The following is an 11744-nucleotide window of genomic DNA, read 5'->3' on the forward strand; positions in this document are numbered from 1 at the left end:
TTGAAACGGTGGTCTACTGAGGATACCATATACCATTTAAAATGTTGTGCAGTTTGCTATTGTTTAACATTTGTATGCACAGTGCCTGAAAAAGAAAGTGTATTTCTATCAGCAGGGCTGAAGAAACAGTGGTTTTGAATAAAAATAGCTATATAAACAGACTTTTAAGGCCCTTTGTGTGGCAGTTGTGCACTGAGTGTGCCCTTGAAGATAAGCGATAACACAACATATTTTGTTTCTTTGACACCTGTCATGTACTAATGACCCCATTCTCTGTGGGAATGAGCAGGACGGGGTGCTGCTTTCGCTTTGGTTGGTGGGTTACTGACCCACACACAACAAAGTTGTAAGAAGCAGCTTCCCTCATGGCACATGTCAGTTTTAAGATTTTCATCTCTCTTCAAAGCCTCCATTTCAAGTGCAGATATTTATACTTTTGCAAAAACCATCACGCCCGCGAATATCAATACTCAGAATTGTTGTTTTAAGGTGGAATTTAACTGGTAGTGGCAGTTAGGAAACAGGTGAATTCAACTGTGAAGCAGTGACAATAGTCCAAAAAGAGAAGTAGCCATTCAGGTGTAACTGAGGTCTTTTCAAGCCGCCTTTTACTTTTTGACACACAAACACATTCATTGATGAATAGTTTCACTTGAAAGATAAGTTCTTTGTTGACTGTATTGCAATCTGTGGAGGCGGTTTGAATTGCTTAGGCAAGGCGTTTAGTTTATTGCTGAGAAAGGCAGCTGCTTTGAATGACACCATTAGAATTGCGCCGCATTACTGTCCTGGGAAAGTGCTGGGTGAAAACCACATCTGAATGTCTCGCTCTGACACTCTCCTCATAGTAAGGAAGGAAGTGATGTTGTCTAGAACAAACCTGGACTGATTGCACCCTTCCTCCTCCGCTTTTTTGTCTCAGGAAATCTCTCATTTTGAGAGAAATTCGTAAAACTCTCACAGGAGCTTGCTTGCTCCACAATGACATTGTGAAAAAGACACCTAAGAGAAAAGATCGCTGCAAATGTGTGGAGGCAGTCTTGTGTAAATGTTTCCTCTTTTCCTTCCCTCTCTCATGGATATGGAAATTTTGACTCTGTAGTAGCAGAATTTTGCTTGGGTTTCTGTGCGTGTGTGTGTTTGTGTGTGTGTGTGTGTGTGTGTGTGAGCAAACGAAGAGTGTTGCTTATGCTTTTCAGGCGATATTGAGATTTGCAATACAGAGTACACTGGAGAATCTCTTTCGACACTTCTCACATATATCTGCTCTGATGTTGGCCTTATGTTCAGCCATGATGGGAGGACTGAACGCTGGGGCACATATGGCAGCAACTGTCTCATAAACTTGGAGCTCTTGAATATTTCAGTGCACAAGGTTGAAGAGACAAAGCACGCTGTCTGCTCAGGTTCAGAGATGCCAGCTGCTGTGTGAGTGGAGAACCCTGCTTTACATTACACTTAAGTATGGGTGGTGCTGCCTTAACAAAATAACCTGCACTTCATTCAGAGGAAATATCCATCCTGGAGCTGAAATAACACCTACACCTAAGGTGTGTATTGAATGAAAATCCATATTGACCCAAATATAAGATCATCTTTCTATCTCGAAATTGTAGATTATAAATGGGTCATTTAAGGATTTGACATTAGGTATTCATGAGAGCAGGTGCACTTATTAAATAATGCGTGCTTATTGTTAATGCCACGTTACACACGCATTTAAAATGATGTAATGTTTCAGTAAAATAATTGAATAATAAACAGATCCAGAACAGTTCGAGTTTGGTGAACCGTTGACCAATCGCGGGCGGCCTTGACAGTAGCAGTTAGCACTGCCTGTTTCGCGAGGTGTGGATGAATTTCGCTCATTCACTATCTGGTGTGAGCGGGCTGTTAAAAAAATACAGCCTGATACTTTTAAAAGAGAGAGGAGATACGGCTTGCTTATTGCCTTAATGTTGCTCAGAAGGCTGTTGCTAACTTACTCTCTGATAAAGCCAGTTCCAGCTGCTAACAGTGTCCACTAATCCCAGTGTAATTGATCAGAGGTTTCTCATGTGTTTTGCTGTCACAGAGAGAAAAATAAGTGGAAAACATCAGTGGGCTTTTTTACAGAAAAAATGAACTGAACAGGGTCGTTTGCAAGTGACCAATGTCATGCTAAAAGGTGGTAAGTCTAAAATGATCTGTTAAAAACCTGGCATGTCCAATCCTTCTGTGGGGACCTGGCCTCTATTCAGAACCACCTAGTATATACGAACAACCTGCACCTCACTCGGAGGAGATATCCATCCTGGAGCTGAAATAACACCTGTCAGGAATTACAAGAGCAAAAGGCAGTAACTTCAATTTTGGTTGAAAATGAGATTTTGTCATTTTTATTTGTCAGCTTTTGGTCATGGGGAGATAAGAGGATCAAGAATATCCTCTTATGAAGTCAACAATACACCACAATTTCAGAAGTCTTTTACAAGCTATTTGGCTGACCAATAGAAAAAAAAAACCTAAAAAGCTATTTTCATCAACTTAGGTGTTTTGAACTGTACTTTTGGACATTATAAACTCTGTTTTGCACATATAGAAAAGCTGATTTTATGTAACAGGGCAATATTCATAGGCCTACTGCACTATAGATCATGTAACAACTAAGAACATAGTTGACCAAACTGTGTGGATAATAATAGATGTGTTTAACACAGCTTTGCACTCTGTGATCTCCTATATAAACTACTGCATAACTGTAAAAAACAACTGAATCAATACCCTGCTGACACTGGAAGAACATCTTGTAGAGATAATCACTTAAAAAGTAAGAGACACTTTTGTTAATACTGCAACGCCACAAAATAAATAAATAAATAAATAAATGAAACACCCATGCAAACCTTGTTTTGTCTCATTTTAGTCATAAAAGTCATAAAGCAACAATTTCAGTCTGTCTACAGATTAAACCCACACAATTATTGATTATAAGTAATCAGGACAGAAAAGTGTGTATTGAGTGAAAATGCATATTGACCCAAATATAAAATAATTTTAATATCTTGAAATTGTAGATTATAAATGGTTAATTTAAGGACTCAGCATTAGTTATTCATGACAGCAGGTGCACTTATTAAATAATGTGTGCTTATTGTTAACACCAGGTTACACATGCATTTAAAGTGATAAAATGTTTCAGTAAAATAATTGAATACTGAATAAATCCCCATTTCTTTTTTGTGTTGCGTTCAAGTTCGGTAAACTTTGACACCAAATTTGCGCTGCTGACCAATCGCGGGCGGCCTTGACAGTAGCCATGTTTGAGATAAAGTCTGCAATGGAGGAGGCTGTTATGACTGTTACCTGTGTAGCACCAACCATTTTTATTCAACCGTTACACCTTGTGGAGGAATGGTTGGCAGACAACTACCAGACAGGAGTTGATGGTAAGGTTTGGAAAATAATTTATGAACGTATTGTCCCGTTAGCAAACAAGCGAGTGAGTTTAGAGAGCTTTTTCCCCCCATTTCACTAGCTCTTTAATTAAAATTATGTAAAATGCTGAGAACGATGTCTCGGCGGAGTAAACGACCATTTGCAGAGATAGAAAGAATAAGCCATAGTGACTTTTTTGTACTAACATGTTCGCAGGTAGCTAGCGTATTAGCCGCTAGCTTGGCAGCTAACGCCTAGCTGTCTAGCTGTGAGAAGGAACTAGCCAGGTCACGCGCCTCCAACGTTCGCACTGCCTGTTTCCTGGAGACATGAATTTTGCTCGTTCACAATCTGGTGTGAGAGGGCCGTTAAAAAAATACAGCCTGATACTTTTAAAAGAGAGAGGAGATACGGCTTGCTTGTTGCTTTAATGTTGCTCAGAAGGCTGTTGCTAACTTACTCTCTGATAGAACCAGTTCCAGCCACTAACAGTGTCGCTAATCCCAGTGTAATTGATCAGAGGTTTCTCATGTGTTTTGCTGCCACAGAGGGAATTACAAGAAGAAAACATCAGGGGGCTTTTTTTTTTTTACCGAAGAAATGAACTGAACAGGGCTGTTTGCAAGTGACCAACTTCATGTTAGAAGGTGGTAAGTCTAAAACGATCTGTTCAAAACCTGGCGTGTCCAGTCTTTCTGTGGGGACCTGGCCTCTATTCAGAACCACCTAGTATATACGAACAACAAATGCAGTATGCAATGATCTGTAATATTTTTCATACATTATGAAGTTTATTTAGCAGAATGATAGGCCAGGCTTGGTAAGTTTTTGCTTTTAGCTAATGGCAAACCACCACAACTGTGTAGTATCCCCTTATGCTTTAAAAAACTTGAAATTATAAGTGTGGATTTTCACAATTTTTCACTTATTTGTGAGATGGGTAACACCTTTCTGACGGTTGGTAGGAACCAGATTCACCAACGCTTTGTTGCATTACTTCACTACAAATGTAACGCAAGTTGGAGCTCCAGTTTTTTCTGTTGCTTTGGAAGTTGTGTCCTTGTTGTCCTTGCTTCAGTCAAACTGGGTATCCTTTCATAAAACTTGTTGATTGATGGTATTTTTGCTTGTGTTAATGCTCATGGTGGTTTGGTCGTATTGTGAACATTTCTCCCTTGGTTGCATAAGTCCCATACAATATGTTAACATTTTTGAAACGACAGAATAATAGGTGTATGAAAATTAGAAATATCGTTCATTTGTGGGCTTGGCTTTCCTCTGCTGTTGTTGCTGGAGTCTGCTGTGTTGGCTGCAGTGGTCTGTGGGACTGCTAGCTAGCTACCCCTGCAGGAGCTTATGGAGCTTCATAACTCTAAAAATATTTCAGCATGTTTTCGATTGCTAATATTCAAACTCTACCTTGTTGATTTCTCGCTTCAAAGTTTGCCTGAAGTGAATTTAGTGATGAAATACCACATGAATGTTTAAAAAAAACAAAAAAACAAAAACCCCTCCCTGTGGCTGGTTGTAGCTGCCTAATAAGTTGGGTAATCATGCATAATTAATCTACCCATGTGTAGGAAAATAAGACAATGGTAGCCTACCTTTTTGTCTGACTGTACACTGCGATATTTTGTGTTTTTCACCTTATTCAGCGTACAGTGTTTTTTAATCAGTGCTTCTTTTTGACACCTACACTACACAGCCAACAGATGGCACTCTTACACTTGTAGATAACTTTACAGCCAAGATCCTGAGTAATTATCAGTTTAGGTAGCATCTAGCAATCAGGTTGTAGCCTACATAACTAGTAAAATTTGTAATTATAACTATCTGACATACCTCCCCATAGATCTAAAAGTAAGAATACGTAGTAGTAGTCAAACATTTTCAGTCTGTCCTTAGGTCCCTTAGGTCCTGCACTCACAGCACCTCAGCATAATCAATTTTTTATTTTATTTTAGTTTTTGTTTTCTTTGTTGGTCATGTAATTGGCTGTTACAGCCCGCTATACAACAGTGTTTGCAACCACATTGACATCAGAGGTTAACGGACTTACACGGATTTGTATGGGTTGATGGTGTACAAGTTACAGTTAGTATCCTCCAAAAATGACTGATTTTGCTGTTGATGACTTCACATCCCAACCCTATGGAGTGTGTGAGTAACTTAGCATATGTGACAAAAAGTGAGGTACTGCAGCTAGTTAGCTAAAATAAAAAAGAGAAAGCATTATTCAATGTTGTTGTCTGTTCTTTGCCTAGCAACGAAAAGTAGCAGGACTGGCATTGATGGCAATGACATGAATGCTGGGTGGGTTAACGATCCTGCAAGAGGATAAATGCCTGGGACACCCCACCAGTCAGTTAGAACAGAAAAAGCCTCTTGGATGAGAGGCAAAACATCTTCTAGAGCCTCAAACAAGTCCAGTTGCCTTTGTAAAGCACATAGAAGTCTATTGCATGAACTTTGTGTTAACATTTCCTCACTGCAATATGTCGCATTTTGTCCCGATGTCTTACAGATTTACAGACATGTGACATTACAGCTGTCTGTGGTTACAAATTTTTGAAAGATAAATGAAAGATAAGTGCCTAAATTCCAACTTACTGTTCACTTAAGCTATTCAGCTATTCAGGAGCATTGAACGAGTTTCAAACATAAAATTAGGAATCAAAACGTGTTATATGTAAATGAATTGCTGATATATTATTTGATTTTATGTGGCATTTTGTTAAGTGGCTTTGCATCAGTTGCTTCTTTGACTCAAAAATGAATTGAAAGCAGCTTGCAGATATGATGAAACAATATTCTTTCTATTATGACACACTCTCACCTTCTAGTTCGACCTTAAGTTTTGCCTCTTTTCTGTCACAACTGTGGATGTGAAGGCAGACCTTCCTTCACAACTCGTGATGTCGAAGTTTTATTTTGCACTAAGTGTGTCTTCAGCACCCACACACTGCATTGTTCCCGAAGATTTAGAGATGTAGTGGAAAAAGGGGGGTTTGGCTGTGTCTCAAGCAGCGGGCTTATGGTCAGGTGACTGGTTAGGGGTTGCTTCCTCTCACATCCGGACAATAAGAACAGAGCAGCAGATGCCATTTTTCTCTTCAGCTACACAATAGTCAGATTTCATATATGACAATTGTGATTCATAGTGAGACTGATTGTTATGTAATTTACTCTGAGCACTGATAAGGTACTTTGACTCCCAGTTTTACCATGTCTTGACTTTGAGGAACTCTGTGTTAAAGTCCTTATTTAAATGTCACTATAAAGGTAGTTCAGACAAATATGACTAGACTGTAAATAAGTATGTTTTGCCCCTTTTTTTTTTTTTATATATATTGCCACCAAGGATGTGGTGAGCCAATACTACGCATCACAGAGTAGTTAAGTAAATCAAATATTGAACCATTCTGAAATATACTGCAGTAGTGTGTCGATGATTTTGAAGAGGTAGTAGCTGGACTCTCACAACTTTTATCCACTGATCTTTCAAATAGGTTTTGATACACAGGTGGCCAAAAGCCTTCATGCTTTTTCCGGACTAATATGACAGCCAGCATACAAGCAGTGATTCTTCAACCAAGTTAAGCTGAAGAGATGCAAGGTTTTCGAGGCCACACATTTCTATTTGTTACACGGGAGCATTCAAGGCCAGTGGAGCTACTATTTGCTAAATTGTTTCTTGAGTCAAAGTGGATGTCCCTGGAAATATCTGTCAGCTTTTGATAACACGCTTGAAACCACTTGTCATAATTGTAAAAGTAATTGGATGGGTTGTCAGATCAAAGTTCCTGTATGTGATTATGATGGAGTGGAATGGGGTCAGTTTTCTTGGTCTGCAGTGTGGATGTGTACTGTGCAACTGACCAATACAAAGCCTATAATGAAAAGTTGCTTTATTCCACTTAGTTGAGAGGAGGACTGTGGTTCATTTATATATATAAAAAAAGAATGTGGCTCAAAAGGATTTTTTATTATGTTCCTTGAAGCACCTTAACTTCAGTTTAACAGGGTCAGATTCAAGTCAGTACAGAGTGAAAAACACTGGCTGGCTTTGCAAGTACAAAGTCGTGCAGAGAGCACATCTCTGAGTTTTATCAATGTTTAGCCTTCTGTTTCACTGTGCTGTCGTATAAGGCCACTTTATTCACAAAGAATATTTTCACCTGCTGGTATACATCAACATTACATTGTCTAAATGGCAAGTGATGGACTACAATTAAAAGGGGTGAAGTAAATAATCATCAAGGGGGGTTGAGGGTCATGTCTGCTGTTAATCTGGTGTGTAGTTCTCATGGTAGTGGGTGTGAAAAAAATGAATACTCCTCTTATGTAGGGGTGGGGAAAAACAATCAGTGCATTGTGATTTTCTCTTTGAGGTTCAACATGGATGTATACAACTCCTTAATGAGAATTCAGCAGGCTCAATAGCCAACTGTTTACTTCTGTTTGGAGGCTTCATCGCTGTGATGGTTAATTTTGCAGGAGGAGAAGGTCTAACAAGGTTATTGACTGAAGGGAATGAATGTGATGTTAATCATGTCTTATTTCTATTGAGAATAGCTTCACTGTATTACACATATACACTGATTCTATTCATATATTAAATATCATATCTATTATATTGTTATTTTACAGTCAGACAAAACTTATCTGCTTTCCACAAAATAATATATAAAATATAATTTATATTAAATTCATCTTGATCATACAGTATTAAGTATAAATAGTGTTTTTGTTCTCTTATTAGTGATTTACAAAAATATGGGAAGTGTTGAATAAGTGAAAATCTAGAATCCAAAGATTCACAACTAGGGTCTGTGGGCAGACATTAAAGTAAGGTTTTCATTTCTTCTTCTTCATGCATTTGGGGATTTGGTCTTGGTTGTTAACTTGAAAATACTGCTACATTTTCTAATGTCATCCCGCTGAGCTTGCTCATCAATATTTACAGTATATGACGCATCTGGTTTGTGAGATCCGTCTCTGCAGCCACCATTTTACAGGAGGTTCTTACCCATTTAAACAGTAAAAAATGCCAAACTTTTGTGCTGCTTTTGGACATTCTGACAAAAGAAATGCCAAGACCAAGCAGCAGGGAAAAACATAACACAGATCCAAAGTCATTATACAATATTTTACTGTTACAAATGTGTTGAATTTGATATATCACAATAAGTTATCCATATTTGAAGTTAACATGACTGTCCTGAAACTCGGTTAAGTTACCTTGTGTCAGATAAAGAAAAAAAGATGGACGTTTTCACTAGAGGTGTGCATCAGTAAGATGCTGAAGTCTATCAATCATCATTAATCATGTTATACTTTTATATGAGATTAGAGCTAAATTTGTGGTGTTCATCCATAATCTCATAATCCTGCATGAAATTTCAGTGAGTTAATGATGATCTGTATACATGGATTTCCACATCAATGTTTGTTTCTGTCATGTGACTATGGGGGACCTTGGTACCGTAATGGGGACAGATCATTTATATCAAATTATTTGGGGTTACGTGTTTCCCCTTCTCCTCTTAAAATAACCAAATAAATGTTAAGAATGATATTTCAAGATGCTGTATTTAAACTTAGTGGTTAATAACTCTTATCCTGGCACATTCCTGAACTCAGTCACATGCGGGTGCATGATGATACCTGGCTGACACAAAACATAGTTTGTCCATATTTTGTCACAAGCTTAAATTTGAGTGAAAATGATACTGCCAAAGTGGAAACGTACTGTTACAACAGTTGAGTTTTGTGCTCGTTGCACTATTGCCAATACTGAAATATGCTTTACTCAGATGAAGTCCCTGTGCAGTTGAGTATATATATGTGCAATAAAATACTGTAGACTTTGTTCTGTGCCAATTTTGCATCTGGACCTGAATTTGAAAAAGAAGCAATTTCTCCAAAGATCGGGTGCAATTTACAAATGAATTTCCTTCATGCTCGACTGCTTCATAAAAGAATTTGTCCTGACTCAGATTGAACACAGTTGAATGATCCTATCCATATTCCTGACTTCTTTACAAGACAATGTTTTCCATTTTCTCCAACACAGAAGTCTAAAATTTCCATGTTCTCAGGTGCAACAAGTGTTACTGATTGGGCCTTTTTTTCCTGCCACCAACCTCTTGTTAGGTCACTGACTGGAACAAAATGACACTGGAAAGAACTCGTGCTCTTTCAAGGATAAAGGGGATCCTATTGAGGTGACAAAGCTTTACACTGCCACTCTTCACAACTGCACAAAATAAAATGATCAGTGTTGCTTTTATATTAAGTTTGTCAGCCGCATTCAAGTAGCAATAATTGCTGAATAATCATGGAAAGAAAACTGATCAGTAGTAATTTAGTCAAAACCAATTATGGCAAGTTTAGTTCCCTTCTAATATAGTGGAGATTCCTCCTAGTAGATCACATTTAAACAAAAAATATGCTTTGATATTCTCTTTTCTTTGCACATTTTATCTACATATGTTGGTAGGGCTGCAACTAACAGCTACTTTCATTATCAGTTAATGCCTTGGTTATTTTCTTGATTCATTGATTATTCATTTGGTCAAAAAATGCTAAATCATGAATCAAATATTAACCTTACCCCCCCCACCACAATTGATTTAAATTTTGTCATTTGTATTTTATTTCATTATAAGTATATGATGTGTAAGTGTATCGTTCCCAAAGTCCATATCAGTTGCAAAGCTGTGAATGGTGATATTATAGTTTTCTGTTTGTATTCACATGATGTGCTTCTTGTTCTGCTCTTATTTGGATTTTACTGTAGCTTGTTCTTCTTCTTAAGACTGATTCTGATCATGTGATCATGTGTGCGGGATACATACATGATCACACAAACTTTCTCACATACTGTATGACCTCATACACCTGCCATTCACACTTCCAAAATTACTACATATTATGATGTAAAAAACTGCATTGATACATCCTGGCATGATGTGTTCTAACCTTTGGTGTGATTGATTTATGCAAAGCTAAAGGTGAAGCCATTAGTTTCTGGTATGAGATCCCTCTGTGAGGCCGATTCTGAATTTATAAAATTTCAAGAAGCTCTGGTAATTTAATTCGGAGTGCCCTTTCATAGGTTAGGTCACCTGCAGCGCGCCCTGCAAATTGAATAAAGAACAGTAATAGAAAACAGGATGTCAGGTGGGCTCCCTGCTTATAAAATCATTAACAACAGTGTGTCTTTTCTCATAAAGGAGACCATTTATTCTGAGGAGGAAATGTTATGAAAGTGTAGGAAGCAACTCAATTTATTTTTCATTAGGAATTAACTCTGGAGAATCACTGAGAGGGTTAATAGCTGTACGTGTACATTAGCAGTGTGAACTAATAGGTTTGAAAAAAGCCTGTTCAGAAGACTGCTCTCCATTCTTTAAATAATGCTCTCAACTTGTGTAATTTTTAAGTAAGTTGCAGTCGTCATGTGTAGTCTTAATGATAGTATAATACTTTATTAATCATGTGTTTATTGTTCACATAGCAACACAGTTTCATTCTGATTATGAAATTATTGCTTCTTAACAAACCGAGATTTCCTCGGAAATTCCATGTCCATTTATCCATTTTCATTGTAAAGAGGAAGGATAAGAGACAGAAACAGACTTCACCCCCTACACTGGTCTCATGCTGATGGCTTTGTTTGGGTCATATCAGAATAATGCAACAGCTAGGTCAAATCCTCTCCATCCTTAACAGACTTCCACAGAGCTCCTGGCGCTCCCAGCATGACTCAGGCCATGGACCGCAGGAGGTAGAAAACCCTGCCTAATCCCTTCAGTGCTTTTACAAATATCTATATTTCCTCGCTGAGGAGATCTGAAGATTACTGCTACAGCCCATGTATCTGTGGACAATGAGTTATTATTGCACCCGCATGGTGGTTTTTCATCGGCCCAGCGATCTATTTTATGGCTCAAGCAGCTTTTCTGCCATGGATCTTGGGAATACAGTACAGTGCGTGTTACAGCAGCTGCAAGACTCAGTGTTTCTTGTTCTTGTCATTGGTTCACAGGTAAATATCACCTATTGTTTGCCCAAACACTATGAGCAGCATTTTCATTTTAGCCTGGAGTAGTTTTGTTCAATGCTTCTTAAATCAGATATTACACGAGACGTTTTGGAGCTCTTCTCTGTCAGTAAAGCTGGTGTGTTCTGGGAATAGTATTTTGGCAAAGTTGTAATTTGTTACAAAGCTGTTGTGAGCTGGACGTTGACGCTGAGCAAAAGCAGCAGAGTGATTTCGCTTTGAACAATTTTGGACCCTCAGGCTGGACGTTTGGTGTATT

This window comes from Chaetodon auriga, chromosome 3 (assembly GCF_051107435.1).
Source record: "Chaetodon auriga isolate fChaAug3 chromosome 3, fChaAug3.hap1, whole genome shotgun sequence".
NCBI classification, from domain to species: domain Eukaryota; kingdom Metazoa; phylum Chordata; class Actinopteri; order Chaetodontiformes; family Chaetodontidae; genus Chaetodon; species Chaetodon auriga.